This window comes from Triticum dicoccoides, chromosome 6A (assembly GCF_002162155.2).
Source record: "Triticum dicoccoides isolate Atlit2015 ecotype Zavitan chromosome 6A, WEW_v2.0, whole genome shotgun sequence".
In the NCBI taxonomy this organism is placed as follows: domain Eukaryota; kingdom Viridiplantae; phylum Streptophyta; class Magnoliopsida; order Poales; family Poaceae; genus Triticum; species Triticum dicoccoides.
The window spans coordinates 311,373,343-311,397,515 of record NC_041390.1 but is presented as its reverse complement, the minus strand read 5'-3'; positions in this window follow the sequence as shown (position 1 = coordinate 311,397,515).

The following is a 24,173-nucleotide window of genomic DNA, read 5'->3' as shown; positions in this document are numbered from 1 at the left end:
TTCGGTTACTTACGACCCGTTACTGGCCTTTTTTCTTGTGGGCCAAATTTAACCCCTAGTTAAAATCGGCCCGTTTGCGCCCCGTTAATCCATTAGGCCATTTTCATAGCGTCATCAAATAAGGCCAATTAACGACGACTCGTTATTGTCGGCCCATGAACGGACGATTCCAAATCTAGCCCGTTTACGGCCCATGACGCGGTCTGTTATTGGCCCATGTTTGGCCGATCGATCATACGGCCTGTAGAAGGCCCATTGATGCTATGACCCATAGAAGGCCCATTGTTTCTACGTCCCTTAGAAGGCCCATTGTTTCTACGGCCCGTAGGAGGCCCATGGTAACTACAGTAAATATGTATCCATGGTTATTGTGGCGTAGTTTTAAAAAATAGGTTATTGCGGCCACTAGCAAACCGCGGAAAAAGAACTTCACTAACCACAAGCAAACAAATAAACAAGATAACAAGGAAATAAATAAGCAAGCAACTTACGCTAGGCTATCACGACTGTCGGTGTCAAAACCGGCGGATCTCGGGTAGGGGGTCCCGAACTGTGCGTATAGGCCGGATGGTAACAGGAGGCAAGGGACACGAAGTTTTGCCCAGGTTCGGGCCCTCTTCATGGAGGTAAAACCCTATGTCCTACTTCATTAATATTGATGATATAGGTAGTACAAGAGTTGATCTACCACGAGATCGGAGAGGCTAAACCCTAGAAGCTAGCCTATGGTATGATTGTTGTTCTATATCTTGTCCTACGGACTAAAACCCTCCGGTTTATATAGACACCAGAGAGGGTTAGGGTTACACAAAGTCGGTTACAATGGTAGGAGATCTACATATCCGTATAGCCAAGCTTGCCTTCCACGCCAAGGAAAGTCCCTTCCGGACACGGGACGAAGTCTTCAATCTTGTATCTTCATAGTCCAGGAGTCCGGCTGAAGGTATAGTCCGGACATCCGGACACCCCCTAATCTAGGACACCCTCAGTAGCCCCTGAACCAGGCTTCAATGACGACGAGTCTGGCGCACAGATTGTCTTCGGCATTGCAAGGCGGGTTCCTCCTCCAAGTACTTCACAGAAGATTTTGAACACAAAGATAGTGTCCGGCTCTGCAAAATAAATTTCCACATATTGCCATAGAGAGAATAATATTTACACAAATCTAATCTGCTGACGTATTCCGTAGTGTGACATCGCACCACAGCCAAGCCTTTATTCGAATCGTTTTATTGTCCCACCTCAGCGTGTCATGCGAGGCGGTTTCCTTGGCACGTCTCGTCGAAGCAGAGATCGTGTCCCCTTATTCCGGGATTCTCATCAATACGGGCGTGGGTAACCCAACCGCGCCATTGATTACGGCGCTTGGGGATAGGCAAGTTTTACCAGGCTGGTGGGGACACGTAGTTGCGTCCACCCATATAAGGGGATAAGGATCCACCTTTTCACCTACGCCTTCTTCCTCCTTTGCCTATCCATTCTCGCGCAGTCGAGCTCCAGCGCCCAAGTCCTCACTCCCCACCTCAACCTTCTCCAGCCATGTCCAGAGCGGGAGGCAAGTGGATGGTCTCCTCCGTCACGGAGGGACACATCAAAAAACTGAGGAAGGCCGGATACTTGTCTAACATCATCGCGTACCGGCTTCCCGAAGAGGTGCAGCTGCTCCCCACCCCAAGGCCCCATGAGAGGGTAGTGTTCCTTACCCACTTCCTCCATGGACTGGGCTTTCCTATCCACCCATTCGTCCGGGGACTCATGTTCTACTACGGCCTGGATTTCCATGATCTGGCCGCGAACTTCATCCTCAACATCTCGGCGTTTATCGTCGTATGCAAGGCTTTCCTCTACATCCGCCCCCATTTCGGCCTATGGCTCAAGACTTTCAATGTCAAGCCGAAGGTGGTGCGCGGCAACCAGGCGGAGTGCGGAGGCGCCATGGTGGGCAAGATGCCCAACGTCTTATGGCTCGAGGGCTCCTTTGTGGAGACCCTGAAGGGGTGGCAACCGGGGTGGTGTTACATCACCGAGCCGCGCGACCCTGAGTGGGTTGCAGCCCCCGAGTTCCGGTCCGGAACCCCAACGCGGCTCACGTCCTGGAAAGAGACGGGCCTGTCGTGGGGCAGCAAAGGAGAGGTGACTGGACTACAAACATGCATCCAAACCCTGGTGGACAAGCAGCTCAAGCTTGTCAACGTAGTCTAGGTCATGCTCATCCGCCGGATCCTCCCGTGTCAACAACGGGCCTTCAATCTGTGGGAGTTCAACCCGGCGCAGCACCGAACTCTGAGCAGTCTCTTCGACACGACGTACGAAGATGCCTGGAAGGTGCTTTTCAAGGGCGCTGAGGCTCCCGCGTCCGCTACCGAGGATCACGGATTCAGCGCGTAGCGTCACGCTAGCGCGGTAAGTTGTTTGTACCTTTTACAGGGTATTAGTTTTTCATAGTTTAACTCTATGCGAGATCTAAGCTCCCTTACCTTTGACAGGTTTGGCAGGCGAAGTCCGGACAGATCGATTGTACGGCTCCTTTGCCCGAAGACCCAGCCGATGCCCGCTTGGCGAAGCTGCTGGTTCCGGCACCCTATGTGGTGCCGGAGAAGAAGGCCACGAAGAAGGCGACGGGGACTCAAAAAAGTGCCCAGCGCCAGGAGGTGTCAGGTTCATCATCCGACAGCTCCAAGGTGCATTCCTCCCGTGAAGACGAGGAGGAGGAAGAAGAGACCTCTCCCCCTCCTGCGGGGAGAGAGAAGAAAAGGAAGGCCGCCCTCACTCGGGAGGCCGAAGGGTCCAAGAAGGGGAAAACCCTTCCTCCGGCCTACTCCACCGACGCCGGCGACGGCGGAGAGGAGTGGCCGCCCAGGGCCAAGCTCCTAGTGAAATCGTAAGTATCCGGATAGCAGAGTGATTCATAGTATTCCTTTATTGCACAACTTTCCCTTATGTCGAATATGATTATGCAGCCCACCCAAAGACCGGCTTGACGCATCGTCGAGCGGTTCACTGGACTAGTCGGATGTGAATTCGCTTCCGCCGGCCACCTCCCCCCGCCCTACGGACGACGCCGAAGTATTGTCCCAATAGGTTCCAAGCCAGGAGGAGGTGGTTCTGGAGGCGCTGCAAGGTGACTTCCCGGACTCCAGGAGTAAAGGGGATAAAACCCCCCAGGCCTCCAAGTCCGGCCCTAGGCCGGACACCGCTCCGGAACCTTCAAGGGTTCCAGAGTCCGGCGGGCGACCTCCTTCCAAGAGGAGCAAGCCCGCCGTGCCGGTGACCCCCGTCCAACCGGAGGCGCCGGACAATCTGTTGGAGGTGCTCAAAGGCGCCTCCATCAACGAGGAGCACCGCACCATTATGAGTGCGGTGGTCCAGAAGGTTCAGTCCGCCAAGAGCGGACTGGCTGAAGCTTGTGCTAGCCTTTTAACAGGCTTTGAGGTAAGTAAAGAATGTGTAAATAATATTACCGCATAGACAGTAGCCCCTGATGCTCTGTTTGGCGTTCAGGAAGAAAAGCCGAATAGAGGATGAAATAAAATTCGCAGGAGTCTAACAAAAAGGAGTCAATATGCGTATGCAGGCTTCTCTGCTGGCGTCCGCCGCACTGACTGCGGAAGTGGACACACTAAAGCAGAACCTCGAGCAGTCCAAGCAAGAGCTCGGGCGTGCCAAGAAGCAGCTCGAGGACAAGGAAGGTAAGAAATACCTTGTTTTAAATATATATCAAAAAAGTGCAATTGCAAAAAATGACAGGATTATCGTGGCTATTATAGGGGCCACGTCTGAGGTGGCGACCCTTAAGCAAGCGCTGTCCGAGGCCGAGAATAGGGTGGCCACGGAGCGCACCGAGCGGGAGAAGTATGAGGCCCAGGTTGGCAAGGTGCGGCAAGATCTCCAGGCTCTCATGAAAAACATGAGAGTTTGGAGCTTGACTCAAAGACGCGAGCGTCCGAGCTCGCGATGGCTATTGAAAATGCCAAGTCTGCCAAGGCCGAATCCCAGAAGACCCTCCAGGAGTTGGATGAGGTGAAAAAGATAGCGGCGGGTAAGGCATTCTTTATGCAAAGCAAACACATAAACGTGAGTTACTTGTTACTTACCCGAATCCGGAGCTCTCCAGGAGCGTTCGCAGATCTTCCCCGTAGCGTGTCCGATGCCGCCGTATTCTATCGAGCCGAGGAGGGTAGGTCGACAGAGAAGGTGTTCTGGTCTTAGTATGCTGAGGCCGGACACACCGTGCCCCTGAGCGACCAGCTGATGCAACTAGTCGAGCTCCACAAGGCGGCCGAACAGGCCATGAAGGGCCTCATAGTTCGGCTATGGCCTGGAGAGGCTCTGCTTGGGAGCTATTTCGGGCTGGTGCGGCGGCTGGTGGGGGCCTGTCCAAGGCTCGAAGTCATCAAGCACTCCGTCTGCATTGAAGGTGCCCATAGGGCCCTTGCCCGTGCTAAGGTGCACTGGGGCAAGTTGGATGCTGAGAAGTTTGTGGAGGACGGGCCACCGCCGGGGAAAGAGCATTGCAAGACCGAGAATTATTATAAGAATGTTCTGAAGGGTGCCCGCCTTGTGGCGGATGAATGTTCCAGGGATGTAATTTTTGAGTAAAACTTGCTCGTTTTTGTCCTGTGCGCTGAAAACTTGTTCATATGCGCTAAGCAATGCTGCTGGAATTTAAAATATTACCTTCTGTGCGACTGTTTATCAATTCTGAGAGATGGCGAGTCGTCGGCTTCTGCCCCCGTGCCGCTAGTGCTGGGGTGTTTGGGGATAAACCTGAGCGCTCTTTTTCCCATGTTTGGGTCCTTCGAGGGAGGCGCTCAGCACAACGAACAAGGCAATCAGACTATAACGCGTGAACACTCTCACTTAGCCATAGAATTCTATAATTTTAAATTTTGGCGAAGCCCCTGGTATTCGGAAGACCGAGTTCGGGACGCTATCCATGCCTTGGCCGGACAGAGCCGACTCCTCGCTCTAAGCGGCATAAGTCTTTAGGGACTCGAAAAACCTCTCGAACAGCGACCAGCTCTCGCTTCATCATGACAGTCAGTTTTAGCTTTCTCTACTGAGGTGCTCGACCCAGCTTAACTGGGGAACAATCGCAGTAGTTCTCCTAGTGCTACCTTAGCCGACACAGCGGAACATAAGGCACCAAAACATAGGAGCCGGGCAAACCCAACTATTGACCCAAGACATGATTCGGAGCCGATGCATATAATGCTATAAGTTCGGGGTGCCGCACTTGTTAAAGTGTTCGGACTTCTCACACCATATTGAGAGGTACTAAAGCCCATGTCGTATTTTGGCCGTACCAAAGTGTACGGGTGCAACATGTCGTTAAGGAACATATATTTGTAAAAAAAGAGTAATGCAAAGAGAGACAAAAGCTATGCATTGTTTATTAAAAAGGGGCTGCGATCAAAGCAGAACGATACAAATAATGCGATAAGCAAAAGGTTGGACTATTTAACATGTCCGTTCCAGGGGCAGGCTGCGGAATGGTATGTGAAACAGGTATACTGCTCATGATAGAGACCACCTGGGAGTTCCGTAATGCGGCATGGCTTGTCTGCTTCCCTGGTTCTTGCATCGTTTGTGCGGTAATTGAACTGCCGAACAGGCCTTCCGAAGAGTGGAGTCCTGAAAGTAAGAGAAAATTAAAAAAATCGGCAGCCCCTAGTGCGGTTTAAGCCGTGTTTCGGGCGTGCCGTGATGGTGCCCCTCCCCCTGTACCCATGGTATTTCTAGAGCGTAGTTATGTACGCGAAGTACCGGTGTCGCATTTTTGCGAGGGCTGGGGTTGGGGACGCACTGCAACGCCTGCTCGGAACGTGCGAGGCGGTCTTGTTGTAGGTTACTCCGGGCGCGCTTGATGGTGTCCGGACGTTTAACGGCCGGACTGGAGAACTGCATGGAGAGGCTGCTTTGTACTTCCGCTGCAAGGGTCGCCGTGTGCTCCTCCATTCGGAGAGAGCGTTCGGTGTTTCCATTGACCGTAATTACTCCTCGAGGGCCTGGCATCTTGAGCTTAAGGTATGGGTAGTGCGGTACCGCATTGAACTTGGCGAATGCGGTTCGCCCGAGCAGTGCGTGATAGCCACTGCGGAATGGGACTATGTCGAAGATTAACTCCTCGCTTCGGAAATTATCCGGAGATCCGAAGACCACTTCAAGTGTGACTAAGCCTGTACAGTTGGCCTCTACACCTGGTATTACGCCTTTAAAGGACGTTTTGGTGGGCTTAATCCTCGAGGGATCTATGCCCATTTTCCGCACTGTATCCTGGTAAAGCAGGTTCAGGCTGCTGCAGCCATCCATAAGGACGCTAGTGAGATCAAATCCTTTAATGATTGGGTCTAGAACCAATGCGGCGAATCCGCCATGACGGGTGCTGGTGGGATGGTCCCTTCGATCAAAGGTGATCGGGCAGGAGGACCATGAGTTGAACTTTGGGGCGACTGGCTCTACCGCGTATACGTCCCTTAACACGCGCTTCCGCTCCCTCTTGGGGATGTGGGTTGCGTATATCATGTTCACTGTCTGCACTTGTGGGGGAAAACCCTTCTGTCCACTATTGTTCGGCGGCCGGGGCTCTTCGTCGTCATCGCTATGCAGCCCCGTGTCTTTATTTTCGGCATTTAACTTGCCTGCCTGCTTGAACACCCAACAATCCCTGTTGGTGTGATTGGCCGGCTTTTCGGGGGTGCCATGCATCTGGCACAAGCGGTCGAGTATTCGGTCCAAACTGGACAGGCCCCTAGGATTTCTTTTGAATGGCTTTTTCCGCTGACCGGATTTACAGCCTTTGAATCCGGCATTAACTGCCGTATCCACAGCATTGTTACCGTTAATATGGCGCTTCTGCTTGTTGTGACGCGACCTACCACTACTGTCCCTGGTATCCGAATTACCAGGGTTCTTGGTCATATTGTTGCTACGAGCAAGCCAGCTGTCTTCTCCCGCGCAAAAGCGGGTCATGAGTGTCATGAGTGCTGCCATAGATTTCGGCTTTTCCTGTCCAAGGTGCCGGGCAAGCCACTCGTCATGGATATTGTTCTTGAAGGCTGCTAGGGCCTCTGCGTCCGGACAGTCGACTATTTGATTTTTCTTTGTTAGGAACCGTGTCCAGAATTGCTTGGCCGATTCCTCTGGCTGCTGAATTACGTGGCTTAGGTCATCGGCGTCTGGTGGTCACACATAAGTGCCCTGGAAATTGTCGAGGAATGCGGCTTCCAGGTCCTCCCAACAACCGATTGATCCTGCTGGCAAGCTGTTAAGCCAATGCTGAGCTGGTCCTTTAAGCTTGAGTGGGAGGTATTTGATGGCGTGGAGATCATCGCCGCGGGCCATGTGGATATGAAGGAGATAATCCTCGATCCATACCGCAGGATCTGTTGTGCCATCATATGATTCGATGTTTACGGGTTTGAAACCCTCTGGGATTTGATGATCCATTACTTCATCTGTGAAGCATAGTGGGTGTGCGGCGCCTCTGTACTGGGCTATATCACGACGTAGCTCCAATGAGCTTTGTCTACTGTGTTCGGCCCTACCGGATTTGTGTCTGGCGTGACGGTTACCGTCTCGAGTCGTGGGGCGCCCACGCGATCCGTAGATCGATCTTGTTTGCCTTGCCTTGTCCTCCAACATATCTCGCAGGTCTGGTGCATTTTCCCGTGCCTTGGTATGGGGTGCGGCTTGAGTGGAGGGCTGAGGGGCCTCTCTGTCGCGGCCATGAGGTGGCCGGTCGGCCGTATCAAGTGTTGGTGATGTAGGTTTAAGTGCTTCCTCCTCTAATCGGGGTAGCAACCTGCGCTTTGGGTAGCTCCTGGAGGGGCGTTCGAGTTTATGCTCTTCGGCCGCAAGGACTTCAGTCCATCTGTCGACTAGCAAATCTTGATCAGCTCTAAGCTGTTGCTGGTTTTTCTTGAGGCTTCTTGCCGCCTGCGTTGAAAACGCTCTTGCTCGACGGGATCCTCTGGCACGACGAATTCGTCATCGTCGAGGCTTGCCTCATCTTCGGAGGGAGGCATATAATTATTGTCCTCGACCTATTTGTCTGCCGCTCTCTCATGAGGGCTAGCTTCTCCGTCCTCCTGTGCTGAATCTTGCTGGACGGAGTTTTCTTCGGCACTCTCCGGAGTATTATTATCTCCTGTGCTGGAATCACCGTATTTGCTTTGGCGGGATTTTGAGCGGCGCCGCTGACACTGGCGCTTAGGCTGTTTCTTGGAGGGGTCATCCTCCGTTGCTCCATCGCCATCTCCTTCTTTTTGGGTGTCCACCATGTATATGTCATACGACGAGGTGGCTTTCCAGGGCCCAATAGGCGCTAGTTCTTCATCGTCTCCTGCATGAGTGTCCATACCGTCGATGTCTTCGGAGTCGAAGTCGAGCATGTCAGTTAAATCGTTGACAGTGTCTACAAAGTGTGTGGTGGGTGGGCTTTGAATTTCTTCGTCGTCCGTATCCCAACCTTGCTGACCGTAGTCCGGCCAGGGCTCTCCTGATAAAGAGAGGGACTTTAGTGTCTTCAGAATATCGCCGAAAGGCGAGTGCTGAAAGATGTCCACGGCAGTAAACTCCATGATCGGCGCCTAACCGGATTCGATCGGCAGGGGCGCGGAGGGTTCAGAGTCCGGAGAGGAGTCCAACTCCTTGGAGTCACGAGTCTCGTGGAGTGCGGGGCTGGTGTTCGGCTCGATCGTCGTTGGGATCGCAGCCCCTGAGGCAGCGTCCAACCACCCATCCTCGATCAGCACAGTTGGCTCCGAATTAAGGGTCGAAGCCGATGTGGGTGCGGCCTCCAGGGCACTGTTCGGCGGCTGAGCTAGATCATGCTCGTCGTGACAGTGCGGCGCGCTCGGCAGTGGCTTGAATCCGTTGAGGATCAAGTCCCCGCGGATGTCAGCCATGTAGTTTAAACTTCCAAATCTGACCTGACGACCAGGGGCATAGCTTACGATCTGCTCCAGATGGCCAAGTGAATTGGCCCGCAGTGCGAAGCCGCCGAAGACGAAGATCTGTTCGGGGAGGAAGGTCTCACCCTGGACTGCATCGCTATTGATGATCGTAGGAGCCATCAAGCCTAACAGCGACGACACAGAGGAACTCTCAATGAAAGCACCAATGTCAGTGTCAAAACCGGCGGATCTCGGGTAGGGGGTCCCGAACTATGCGTCTAGGCCAGATGGTAACAGGAGGCAAGGGACACGAAGTTTTACCCATGTTCGGGCCCTCTTGATGGAGGTAAAACCCTACGTCCTGCTTGATTAATATTGATGATATGGGTAGTACAAGAGTTGATCTACCACGAGATCGGAGAGGCTAAACCCTAGAAGCTAGCCTATGGTATGATTGTTGTTCTATATCTTGTCCTATAGACTAAAACCCTCTGGTTTATATAGACACTGGAGAGGGTTAGGGTTACACAAAGTCGGTTACAATGGTAGGAGATCTACATATCCGTATCGCCAAGCTTGCCTTCCACGCCAAGGAAAGTCCCTTCTGAACACGGGACGAAGTCTTCAATCTTGTATCTTCATAGTCCAGGAGTCCGGCTGAAGGTATAGTCCGGCTATCCGGACACCCCCTAATCCAGGACTCCCTCAATAACTATTACACATATTACATCAACCGGGCATCAAAGTTTTCCACCAATGCAAATATAGGGAACAAAGCAGCATATCATATACACTGGTTGTCGAAGTTGGCGACCTGTGCAAATAAACGCCACAGCAAAACAAGTCCAGAACTGAAACCACTTCAGAAGAGCTCAAGAAACAGTATCCTGGGTACCCATAATGCTGGCAAGATGCTTAGCAAGCTTATTAACTTTCTCTTGTTTTGAGCTTAAATCCTCCAGCACTTGCTGTTGCATGAGAAAGTATGCATCTAAATTTTGCAAGGACTTCCTCGGTCCTTCGGCTTCCTGTCGCATAACATATGATCGATGTATTTCAACTTGAAGTTGAGACTCAAGAAGCCGAACTGATTCAGGCAGCGAGTTCGAAGAGCTGGTGCCAGCAGTAGTAGCCAGTAACTCGAACACTACATCAAGACAGGACTTTGGGGTTGTCTTAGTGTCTTCAATATAGTTTTTATCAGCTTTCTTGGACCAACAGGGATGTCTCACTGTCTTGAACCTTATCTGCATTACTTCCTTTACCATTATAACGGGGTACTCATCTCTAATATGTTAGCCGCGTTCTAAAAGAGAAACAAACAAACACATCATAGGTTTACCATGTTGTATATGAAACTCATTTTGGTAAACCAGTTCAGTAGTAAGGTGGACAGGATAACAACATGAAACAAACATATATCTATGTAGGATGGTCACTGTATGGTCTATATCATTCTAGTTTATGTTGCCAAATCAAGGTAGAGAGAGTTCGAATCATATCTATTTAAGACAAAGCAGCATAGAAAGAATATAAGTGTGGGAAACTGCACAGCAATAACAACACTTGTAATGTGCATGGCATGAGAACATAACTGTTTATTCAATTGAAACTGAAATCAACATAGAGCAAGTTACAACAGCAAACACGTTAAAGAAACAAGTTTAAAACGTACTTGTTGCACCATTGGAGTTTCAATTGCATCCTTCAAATTTGAAATTAGTTGGTATGAGTAAATACAGTGATGCAAGAGCAAAGTAGTATGAACCATAGCTACGAAACCTAACCTGAGAACAATTCTTCTTCTGCGTTAAGTGTTGACTTGGGGTTCAGAGTGGTGGTCCTCGTGGTTTGGGAACTGCAATTGCCTTACTTATTGCTCGTGTTTGGGTGCTCTGTGGTGGAGATGGTGCTGCGTCAACTGGAACTGGGTTACTATCTGCTGCGGTTGGGGTTAGAAGGGGTGTAGCTAGTTCTCTATCCAACTGGGTAGGGGTACAATCTGCGTGAGTCTAGGTTATGTGTGGTGGGGCTGGTTCTTGGGCAAGTACAACCGTGGTTCCATCTGCATCGACAGGTAGCACGATCTTTTCTGAAGACCGTGTTTTTACTCCCACAAATACTGCCATCACCCCCTCCAATTGAAATGGCTGATAAACAAGAAAAGTAATTGAATGTACACACATTGCAAGATAGACAGGTGCAATGGATAGTAGGGAAGAAAACATGGCATGGAATATTTCACATTTATATTGTCTAACCAAACAGAATAGCAGGACATAATTTCACATATATGATGGCTAATTAAATAGGATAGCATGACACAATTTCACATGTATGATGGGTAACTAAACAGGATAGAATGACATACTTCAAAATATGATGACTATGTAAATAGGATGACATGATATAACTTTACGATGTGTCCATTAATGTGGTTGGCATGCCATAAATCACAAACATGCCGTCGATGGAAACATGATGGCATGATATAATTCATGGATAGAATGACATAATTCGAAATATGATGACTATGTAAACATGATGAGATGATATAACTATATTATGTCTCTAGAAAATGGGTTGGCATGCCATAATTCATATACATGCTGTCCATATAAACATCATGGCATGATATAATTCAAATATATGATTTATATACTAAGCAAGTGAGTAGAGGGCAATCGCATATATGATGTGTCAACTAAGGAGATGGCATTCAATATTGTGTATATGATGTAAAAACTAAGCATTGCAATACAACATATGCATGATATGAGTAATATAACCCTGCCAAGTTTGAACATACACCTCAGGGGGACAATAGAACTGGTCATCTGCCTATGAATCCTCCTCTGAAGAGCTATCTATAACCAGCAAGATATCTACTTCAGCAGGTAGCATTGTCTGCTCTGAAGACCTTGTTTTCACTCCAGATTTCTCCATCACCAATTCAAATGGCTGATGCATAGGAAGAGCAGTTGAATATACAAACATTATTGACAAATGCAACGAGAAATACAAAAAAGGATGGCATGATATAATTCACATATATGACGCTTGGCTAAACATCATGGCATTGCATAATTCACATATATAATGCCTTGCAACAAGATAACATTGCATAATTCACATATATAATGTCTTGCAACAAGATGGCATTGCATAATTCACATATATTTTATTACACACTAAACAGGTGGCATTCACACAAAGCATGTCTAAACTAAGCAAATGACATAGAAATACAAGATAGCATACACATGATATGAGCAACATAACCCTGCCAGGTTAGAGCATGCACCTCGGGGGGGGGGGGGAAATAGGACTGGTCATCTGTCTTTGAATCCTCCTCTAAGGAGCTATCCGTAACCAGCAAGACATGCGCTTTGTCAGATAGCATTATCTGCTCTGAAGACCTTGTTTCCACTCTAGATTTTTTTCCATGACCGTGCCGAATGGCTGATGCATAGGAAGAGTAATTAAATGTACTAAAATTGTTGAAAAATTTAACACGTAATAAAAAATGATGGCATGATATAATTCACACATAAGATGGCCGGCTAACCAGGGTGGCATTGAAAAATTCACATAAATGATGCCTGGCTAAATAAGATGGCATTGCATGATTCACATACACTATAAAGAAACTAAACAGATGGCATTCACACAAAGCATGTCTAAACTAAGAAGATGACATATTTGATGTACAAAGTAAGCAATGCAAGGCACCATATGCATGATATTACCAACATCAGCATGCCAAGTTAGAGCGAAGACCTCAGGGGGTAAATAGGAGTGGTCTTCTCCTTTTGAATTCCCCTCAGAACAGTTATCTTCCTCTTGATTACAATCCGAAATGGGTGGAGGGGGGCTGCCTTTGCGCCCACCATGGAGCAACTGCATGAAATTTTATTGTCGCGCAAGGCTCGTCTCTTTTGCTCTACATGTTCAGTTCCATTGTGTACAATAACTGACATGCATAGGAATAAAACATAGTGAGATTATGTAAGGAGTGCATGCACAAAGCCAGAGTGATGGTAGCAAACTGTGGATAGACCCAAAACCAACGATAGTAGACAAATAATAGCTTTAGTTAAAAAATACAGATAATGGCGCCTTTAATGTTTGTTTGCACCCAACATGAAACTCATAGTACACACTCGAGATTAACCAGATAGTAGACAGATCGTACTAATTGATGCCCCAATATGTACCCCACAACCATTAAAAAAACTCAAGTTTCAGCATTAGTTTTGACCTGACTCGGAGTCTAATAGGTGAACACGATGATAAAGTAGCATGTCATCATATTAAGCGATGCATAACGTAAGTAGGAATGGAAGAGTGCGACCTCTCTTGCGGACCCGTGTTGGTCATCTGCTCAGTTGATGCTGGTAATGCAGTCAACGTTGCTGCCGGTGGCGGGGAAGAAGATCTGAGGTGCCGAAAGGCAGTCTGGATAGCGGATCCCTGCTGTGGTGAACGCTTCCGTCATTGGAGCAGCTGAGCTGGGGTGGAACACATCGCAGCAGGAGTGGGACAAACCACAAAATGTTTTCTTTGACACATATCTGTAAAAGAGTAATTGTGTAAGGGCTTGTTTGAATTTGACGATTATAACAATGGAGGGATAGGAAATAGACAGGAATAGGATAGGAATGCATGTGCAAAACAGAGAATTTAAAAACACAAGATTTTTGGCAATCTAAATGTTTGGTTCACAAGAATAGGAAGATCACAGGATGCAAAGAAGCATGGTGAGATTGAGTCAAACCACAAGAAAATGTACCGTTATAATGCTATTATGCTACTATCTCTTAGTCTTGTGCTTCATGAATAGGAATTTTAAAAGGACGACAAGTGGAAATTAAAATTCCTATGGTTTTTCTTTCAAGGAGATACTAAAGGAACAAATCCTACAGTTTTCCATTGCTCCATTCCTTTGAACCAAGTGCATGAATAGTAGTACCATAGGAAACTTTCCAATTCCTATGTTTTTCCTTCACTTTTACTTTCAAGCACTGGCGATTCTAGTAGCCAAGCTTGAGCAAGGAAAATCCTATACTCAATAAATCTTTTGTGCTACTTCTACTCCTTTGGACCCAGGCCACTACCCTACTGAAAGCACAAGTGCTCCCTAGGTGGTTTTGATAATTGATGACAACATATCTCTTGTTGGACTAACATTTCGATCTAGCATGTTTCAGATAAGTTCAACAATGGAGTGGCATGGACTAAAGGTTGTGGGAACTCCTTCAAGATGCTAAGGACAAAGGATTGGCTAAAGCTTCAAGCTCAAGACTCATCATTTTACATTTTAGTGATCCATGATCAGATTGAGTCTTTAGGAAAAGCCAATACTATCAAGGAGGGATGAGGTGTTGCTTAATGAGCCTCTTGCTTCATGTGCTTAGTGATATGCTCCAAAAACCCTCAACTACTTTCCCATATCCACATTTGACCTAAACCCTAAGCCAAACTCGGTCCTACCGATTCTTCCTATCCGGCGCCACCGAGTTTCACTTGTCATAAGCCACTGCCAAACCCTAATCAGTTCGGTCTCACCGATGGGATCTCTGTCTCACCGAGATGGGCTTGCAAACTCTCTGTTACCCATTGCAATATTCTCGGTCCCACCGAGATATGCAATCGGTTCCACCGAGTTTTGCTTGGCCAAATCTCAGTCTCACTTATTACCCAAATCAGTCCCACCGAGTTTGAGTAATTGGTCAAACCGAGTTTTGGATTTACCCTAACCCTATCACATCGGTCCCACCGAGTTGATCCAGTCGGTCCCACCGAAATCTCTAACGGTCACTAGGTTTACCTTTTCGGTCCGACCGAGTTTGTTGATTCGGTCCCACCGAGATTGGAAAACTGTGTGTAAAGGTTGGATTTTGTGTGGAGGCTATATATACCCCTCCACCTCCTCTTCATTTGTAGAGAGAGCCATCAGAATGCATACACCATTCCAACTCATATGTTCTGAGAGAGAACCACCTACTCATGTGTTGAGACCAAGATATTCCATTCCTACCATATGAATCTTGATCTCTAGCCTTCCCAAGTTGCTTTCCACTCAAATCTTCTTTCCACCAAATCCAAATCCTATGAGAGAGAGTTGAGTGTTGGGGAGACTATCATTTGAAGCACAAGAGCAAGGAGTTCATTACCTACACACCATTTGTTACTTCTTGGAGAGTGGTGTCTCCTAGATTGGCTAGGTGTCACTTGGGAGCCTCCGACAAGATTGTGGAGTTGAACCAAGGAGTTTGTAAGGGCAAGGAGATCGCCTACTTTGTGAAGATCTACCGCTAGTGAGGAAAGTCCTGTGTGGGCGATGGCCATGGTGGGATAGACAAGGTTGCTTCTTCGTGGACCCTTTGTGGGTGGTTGCTTCTTCGTGGACCCTTCGTGGGTGGAGCCCTGTGTGGACTCGCACAACCGTTACCCTTTGTGGGTGGAGCCCTGTGTGGACTCGCGCAACCGTTACCCTTTGTGGGTTGAAGTCTCCATCAACGTGGATGTAGGATAGCACCACCTATCCGAACCACGGGAAAAACATACGTGTCTCAAATTGCGTTTGATCTCTCCAAACCCTTCCCTTTACATTCTTGCAAGTTGCATGCTTTACATTCCGCTGCTCATATACTCTTTGCATGCTTGCTTGATATGTATTGTGTGTGTTGAAATTGTGCCTAAACTCCACTTAAACCAAAAAAGCTTTAAAATTGCAACTTTATCATTAAGTGTCTAATCACCCCCTCTCTACACACATCTACTTCTAGATCCTACAAGTGGTATCAGAGCATTGGTCTCCATTGCCTTGGTTTAATCACCATTGGAGGAAGATGGATGTGTCTACTCTAGGGAGTCTTAGACATAGAGTGCCTATGCTTGATGGAAAGTATTTTCATGAGTGGAAAAATGAGATGCTTGTAATCTTCAATCAATATCATTTGAACAAGTATATTGCTAGCCCTTGTGCACTTCATATTGATCCTTTGCATCCTACCCTAGATGAAGATATTGACATGATTCACAATCTTAGAACTATTGAGCTCATCATTAGAGGATTGCCAAAAAACTTGATTGCTAGTTTGCCTACTCAAAGTTGTGCCTATACTATATGGAAATCTCTTGAGGAACGATTTCCCGATCATTCCTTGAAAACTTTGGATGAAATTTTCCATAAATCTATTGCCTTGAGTAAGATGAATTCTAGTGATCCTAGTTTTGGTAAATGTCTATTTGAACTTACCAATCTTAAGCATGCTAAAGGAGATGTTGGAATCATTAATGATATCATATTCAAAGCTATAAGAATTCATAAAAGTGACCACTTTGATGATCATTTATCTAATGAATTACCCTCTCTAGGAAATGATGAGTCACAAGATCATTATGAACATGAATATTATGATGATGATGATAGTGACTTCGATCTTGATGATGCAATGAGACATTTTGGTCTTATGGCAAATCTTCGGGGATATGAATCAGGAGGAAAGGAATGGATTCTTGATAGTGGATGTACTGATCATATGACCGGAGATGAAGAGATGTTTCGTGAGCTTGCTGAAAATGACGGCCCTCGAAAATATGTCACCTTTGGTGATAATTCAAAGGGTAAAGTGGTTGGCCTTGGTAATGTGGCCATCTCACATGATAGTTCCATTCAAAATGTCATGCTCGTTGAATCTCTTGGCTACAACTTACTTTCAGTATCTAGACTTGCTGATTTCGGTTTGAATGTCCTATTTACTGAGGTAGATTGCCAAGTATTTCGTCGAGACAATCATAAAATGGTCTTTACGGGTATGCGTAGAGGTGATCTTTACATTATCGATTTCTCTAAAAAGGCACAACCTAAAACTTGCTTTGTTGCTAAATCCTCAAAAGGTTGGTTGTGGCATAGACGACTAGGTCACGTTGGCATGAGAAACCTTGACAAGCTTATTAAAGGAAATCATATCCTTGGAGTCAACGATGTCATATTTGATAAGGATAGACTTTGCAGTGCTTGTCAAGCAGGTAAACAGGTTGGAGGAAGACATCCCGTGAAGAACATCATGACCACAAGGAGGCCACTCGAGCTACTTCACATGGATCTTTTTGGTCCCAACGCCTACAAGAGTCTCGGTGGAAATTCCTTTGGTCTAGTTATAGTTGATGATTTTTCAAGATTTACGTGGGTGTTCTTTCTTAATGACAAGTCGCAGGTCCAGAAGATCTTCAGAAACTTCGCTAGGAAGGCCCAAAATCAGTTTGATGTGAAGATCAAGAAGGTTCGGAGTGACAATGGAACGGAGTTCAAGAACGCAAATGTGGACACCTTTCTTGATGAAGAAGGGATTTCACACGAGTTCTCGGCTACATACACACCTCAACAAAATGGAGTTGTTGAGAGGAAGAACCAGACGCTCATTGAAATGGCAAGAACGATGCTTGATGAATACAAGACGCCAAAGCACTTTTGGGCAGAAGCGGTTGAGACAGCTTGTCACGCAACAAATCGCTTATATCTTCACAAGCTACTCGGCAAGACTGCATACGAGCTTCTCACCGGTAACAAACCCCAAGTTGGATACTTTCGAGTATTCGGCTCAAAGTGCTACATTCTTGATAAGCATCGTTGTTCAAAGTTTGCTCCTAAATCTCATGAAGGTTTTCTACTTGGTTATGGCTCAAACTCTCACACTTACCGTGTCTACAACAATTTCACCCAAAAGGTTGAAGAGACGGTAGATGTGAAGTTTGATGAATCTAATGGCTCGCAAGTAGAGCAATTGCCAATTGATTTAGGAGACAAAGACTCTTCAGAAGCAATTCATGACTTGTCCATTGGCAAAATTCGTCCAATGGAGGTGAAGGAGAGTACTTCATCCGTCCAAGTGGAAGCTTCTACTTCACGACAAGGTGAACCAAGAATCGACACGGAAGCATCCACAAGTGGGACACACCAAGATGAAGAAAACGAGGAAGTACGTCAAGATGAACATCAACAACCTCCTTCTCCACCATGACAAGAGAACGACGACGTCAACAATGAAGAAGGCCAAGAAGAAGAACAAGATGAAGAAGATGTTCAACAAAGACCCAAGCAAAAGCTCTCACGAGTTCGAGCAAGAATTGCCAAAGATCATCCCGTCGAGCAAATCCTCAATGATATACAAACCGGGAGAATCACTCGCTCAAAAACTCATTTAGCTAACTTTTGTGAAAACTATTCATTCATCTCTAGCATTGAACCTATGAAGGTTGAAGAAGCATTGGAAGATCCAGATTGGATAAACGCTATGCATAAAGAGCTACATAATTTTGAGAGAAACCAAGTTTGGACATTGGTCGAGAAGCCCGACAACAACCACAACATCATTGGTACCAAATGGGTGTTTCGCAACAAGCATGATGAAGATGGACAAGTGGTTCGCAACAAAGCACGTCTCGTCACCCAAGGGTACACACAAGTCGAAGGTATGGACTATGGTGAGACGTATGCTCCCGTTGCTAGACTTGAGTCCATTCGCATCTTACTTGCCTATGATAATCACCATAATATCACCTTGTACCAAATGGACATTAAAAGTGCTTTTCTAAATGGTGAAATAGAGGAGGAAGTTTATGTCAAACAACCCCCCGGCTTTATCAATCCTAAGAAACCAAATCATGTTTACAAACTTCACAAAGCTCTTTATGGTCTTAAACAAGCTCCTAGAGCATGGTATAAATGCTTGACTAAGTTCCTTACTACAAGTGGTTTTGAAATTGGAAAAATTGATTCTACTCTTTTTACTAAAAGGGTTAATGGAGAACTATTTGTATGCCAAATTTATGTTGATGATATCATATTTGGTTCAACTAACCCTCTCTTTAGTGAAAAGTTTGGAAAGCTAATGTCAGAGAAGTTTGAGATGTCTATGATGAGTGAACTCAAATTCTTTCTCGGGTTGCAAATCAAGCAAACTAAGGAAGGTACATTTGTCTCTCAAACAAAGTACACCAAGGACTTATTCAAGAAGTTCAATATGCAAGAATGCAAAGGTATGTCTACACCCATGCCTACTAGTGGACATAATGATTTAACCAAAGATGGTGAACCGGTTGATCAAAAGGTTTATCGCTCTATGATTGGTTCATTGTTATACCTATGTGCTTCACGTCCCGATATTATGCTAAGTGTGTGCATGTGTGCACGATATCAAGCTGCTTCTAAAGATTGTCATCTTAAGGCTGTGAAAAGGATAGTGAGATATTTAATCCATACACCAAATTTTGGCATTTGGTATCCTAAGAGGTCTTCTTTTGATCTTGTTGGCTATTCTGACTCAGATTATGCCGGAGACAAGGTTGACAGAAAGTCCACATCGGGTACTTGTCAATTTCTTGGTAGATCTCTTGTGTCTTGTTCTTCCAAGAAACAAAACTCGGAATCCTTATCCACCGCCGAAGCGGAATACATTGCCGCTGGTTCATGTTGTGCTCAGTTACTTTGGATGACCCAAACTCTTAAAGATTATGGGATTATGTGAAACATGTTCCACTGCTTTGTGACAATGAAAGTGCTATCAAAATTGGTCATAATCCTGTACAACATTCTCGAACTAAGCATATTGAAGTTTGTCATCATTTCATTCGAGATCATGTTGCTAAGGGTGACATCAATCTTAAGCATGTTCACACCGACAAGCAATTAGCAGATATATTCACTAAACCACTTGATGAGAAAGTGTTTTGCAGGTTGAGAGGAGAATTGAACATCATTGATGCTTCGAACTTGAAGTAGAAACTGCATTGGATACATGCAAGACATGAGCTTATGACTAATCCATGATATATCTCTTATGATAACTATCTTATGTCTTGGATATATTTGCACCTTGCATGTTGCCTAACCCATGTAGGTGCTTGGTTGAATCTAATTCCATGAGATTGCGACTCACTCACATCTTGAGCAATCTCTACAAGACCAAGACTCTACACAATAGTGGTTGAAGACAAGGAAGCACAAAACCATTCAAACATATCCTTTGACAAACTCTATGTTAAGCTTCATGATTGTCATTTTTGGATACACAAGTGCTCTTCCTTGCAAGAACTAACCCATGTAGGTAGATGAACTCAAATTCCAAGTGGTGCTCCCAACTCTTGATGAGCTACATCAACCTTGAGCACCCACACAAGTTCAACTACATGAGCAAGAACCACACCACCACCCAAGGTATGTTATTCCATCTTAGAGAAGCTTTACTCCAAGACATGAGTCAAAGCAACTTAACAAGGTGAGAATACATCAATATGCTTAAACGAAAAATGGTAACCCCATTTTGAGCTTAAAACGATGAGTATGACCTACGATCAAGTGTCCTCACTTGACTCCTAAGTCAATATACTCTAACATAGGTGACTATGTCACCGCCCAATTCTAGATGAAGTTCTCTTGTGTTCTTTTTTGAGTTATTGCATTTGTCCCTTGCGTATTTGTTTCCTTCTTTTTCAAACAAAAGAAAACTTCATCTAGAAACTTTCACTCTTTTCTTTTTGGTTTTTGTTCTGCATATTTTTGCATCAAATTCCTTGCAAATCTTTCAGCTAATTCATTGCAAATCTTTGTGAGATCTTACTTGACTAGTGAGCTGAGGTGACATGTGTTTTTCTCTATGATGAACTCGGTTTCACCGAATTGCCATTTTCGGTCCAACCGCATCCCTTCGGTACTACCGAAACATGCCACTCGGTGCCACCGATTTTGCAACAGGAAAAACAGTTTGCCACATATTCTATATTTCTTCTGATCCAGCTCCACTCAATGAATCTTGTCCTCTACAAGCATCACAGTTTTATTCCCTGCTTTGTACTGAATCTCAAGGACCAAACCTATTCGACGGATTCCAGGAAAAACCTTCTTGGAAATTGATGTCAAAGGGGGAGAGAGAGATCACATCAAAGCTTATCATCAGGGAGAGAGAGATCACATCAAAAGCTTATCGCCTACAAAGGAGAAAGTACTAAGGGGGAGAGAAAGTACTAAGGGAGAGAGAATACTCAAGGATCCCATATATTAAGGGGGAGAAAGAAATCTCCAAGGGGGAGAGAATACTCAAGGATCCCAGATGCTTGATGTTCAAGAGGAGAGATGCCACATGTCTTTTTGGGGGAAAGACATGTTCATATGAACTCATTTGAATCAAGTTCTATTCATATCTTTCAGGTCTGATTTTCTGTTTCCTATCTTCTCCCAATATCCCATGTACGATTCAGGGGGAGCAAGACACCTAAGGGAAAGAAATCAGTCAAATTCATTGCATATCTTTATTCTTGGGGACATGTTGAATTCAATGTGGTACCTTGTACTCACTCTCTACATGTCATCCCAATCTTGGTATTCTTGTGGTTTCTTTTGTTTGCTCTGGCTAGTGGACGTACCTGTGTTATCTAACCTTGTGTGCAGGTTCATTCCATCCTAAGCCAACTCAAGACCACAAGGTAAGTATATGCATCAAAATCATGAGTATGAGGAGTTCTTGCTTATGTACATACTGTTTGCAAGAAGGACTCATGAGCATGAAGGTATTTTCCTTGATAATCTTTTGCTCTGATGCATATGGCCAAGATGCATGTAACACATTGCCTACTCTGTCATGGTTATGCTCTCACATGTCTCTATATTTCATATTTACATGAGTGCATACATGTAGGGGAGCCTATGCTTGTCACATGTCCTTCCAAAGCTTTACTTGCTGTTCTTTATATCTTTATCTAAAGCTTTGATGTATGTTGCCATCAATTACCAAAAAGGGGGAGATTGAAAGCACAAGTGCTCCCTAGGTGGCTTTGATAATTGATGACAACATATCTCTTGTTGGACTAACATTTCGATCTAGCATGTTTCAGATAAGTTCAACAATGGAGTGGCATGGACTAAAGGTTGTGGGAACTCCTTTAAGATGCTAAGGACAAAGGATTGGCTAAACCTTCAAGCTCAAGACTCATGATTTTACATTTTAGTGATCCAAGATCACATTGAGTCTTTAGGAAAAGCCAATACTATCAAGGAGGGATGAGGTGTTGCTTAATGAGCCTCTTGCTTCATGTGCTTAGTGATATGCTCCAAAAACCCTCAACTACTTTCCCATATCCACATTTGACCTAAACCCTAAGCCAAACTCGGTCCTACCAATTCTTCCTATCTGGCGCCACCGAGTTTCACTTGTCATAAGCCACTGCCAAACCCTAATCAGTTCGGTCTCACCGATGGATCTCGGTCTCACCGAGATGGGCTTGCAAACTCTCTGTTAGCCATTGCAATATTCTCGGTCCCACCGAGATATGCAATCGGTTCCACCGAGTTTTGCTTGGCCAAATCTCAGTCTCACTTATTACCCAAATCGGTCCCACCGAGTTTGAGTAATCGGTCAAACCGAGTTTTGGATTTACCCTAACCCTAGCACATCGGTCCCACCGAGTTGATCCAGTCGGTCCCACCGAAATCTCTAACGGTCACTAGGTTTACCTTTTTGGTCCGACCGAGTTTTTTGATTCGGTCCCACCGAGATTGGAAAACTGTGTGTAATGGTTGGATTTTGTGTGGAGGCTATATATACCCCTCCACCTCCTCTTCATTCGTAGAGAGAGCCATCAGAATGCATACACCATTCCAACTCATATGTTCTAAGAGAGAACCACCTACTCATGTGTTGAGACCAAGATATTCCATTCCTACCATATGAATCTTGATCTCTAGCCTTCCCAAGTTGCTTTCCACTCAAATCTTCTTTCCACCAAATCCAAATCCTATGAGAGAGAGTTGAGTGTTGGGGAGACTATCATTTGAAGCACAAGAGCAAGGAGTTCATTACCTACACACCATTTGTTACTTCTTGGAGAGTGGTGTCTCCTAGATTGGCTAGGTGTCACTTGGGAGCCTCCGACAAGATTGTGGAGTTGAACCAAGGAGTTTGTAAGGGCAAGGAGATCGCCTACTTCGTGAAGATCTACCGCTAGTGAGGCAAGTCCTGTGTGGGCGATGGCCATGGTGGGATAGACAAGGTTGCTTCTTCGTGGACCCTTTGTGGGTGGTTGCTTCTTCGTGGACCCTTCGTGGGTGGATCCCTGTGTGGACTCGCGCAACCGTTACCCTTTGTGGGTGGAGCCCTGTGTGGACTCGCGCAACCGTTACCCTTTGCGGGTTGAAGTCTCCATCAACGTGGATGTAGGATAGCACCACCTATCCGAACCACGGGAAAAACATCCGTGTCTCAAATTGCGTTTGATCTCTCCAAACCCTTCCCTTTACATTCTTGCAAGTTGCATGCTTTACATTCCGCTGCTCATATACTCTTTGCATGCTTGCTTGATATGTATTGTGTATGTTGAAATTGTGCCTAAACTCCACTTAAACCGAAAAAGCTTAAAAATTGCAACTTTAGCATTAAGTGTCTAATCACCCCCCCTCTAGACACATCTACTTCTAGATCCTACACCTACTAGCTCAACTCCCAGGCCCATCAACAAATGCACAACTCAAACGCATAGAGATAAATAATGATGGCATTCAAGAGAGTCCATAACGGATAGCTAAGTTTCATGGTACCTCACTGCTTGTCATATAGTAAGATAAAATAATCGTATTTCATGTTACTACGTGTTCTCAGTGGACAATATATATAACATGTAGAGTAAAAAAGAGATGCAACAAGTGTACAACCTCTTTGGCGAAGCCATGTCCATCTCAGCGTGATTGGGTTGGTCGGTGAGGATGCTCCGGCTGACTTGGCTGTCAGAGGAGCGGAAGAGGATTTTAGGCGTCTGGAGATGGAGCCTGGGGTACTGCTCCACTGTGATGGAGGGTTTCATCAATGGAGGAGCTTCGGTGAGTTGTACGACGCCGAGGCTGAAGTAGGACAAGAGTGACAATGTTAACTTGAGTGGAATTCTAATAGCATCTTCAATACATGAGGTAAAATACATAACCACAAAGTGCAAGATGTAAAATACATCAGCCGCTCATCTCTAAACTTAATTGTCGAAACTGAATTTAACTGTCGAAACCGAACTTAACTATCGAAACTGAATTTTTTTGTCGAAACCGAATTTTACTGTAGAAGCTGAACGCACTAGTAGCAAAAAAGCAGTAGTAGCAGCGCGTGCGAGGGTCGGGTAGCTGGTTGTGTAGCAGTTCATATTCAACCTCCACCCCCCCTAAGCCGCTAGCCACCACCGGCCAAACTGCCGCCCGCGGCCGGCGGTGCGCCGCCCCGCCCGTCCCAAAAC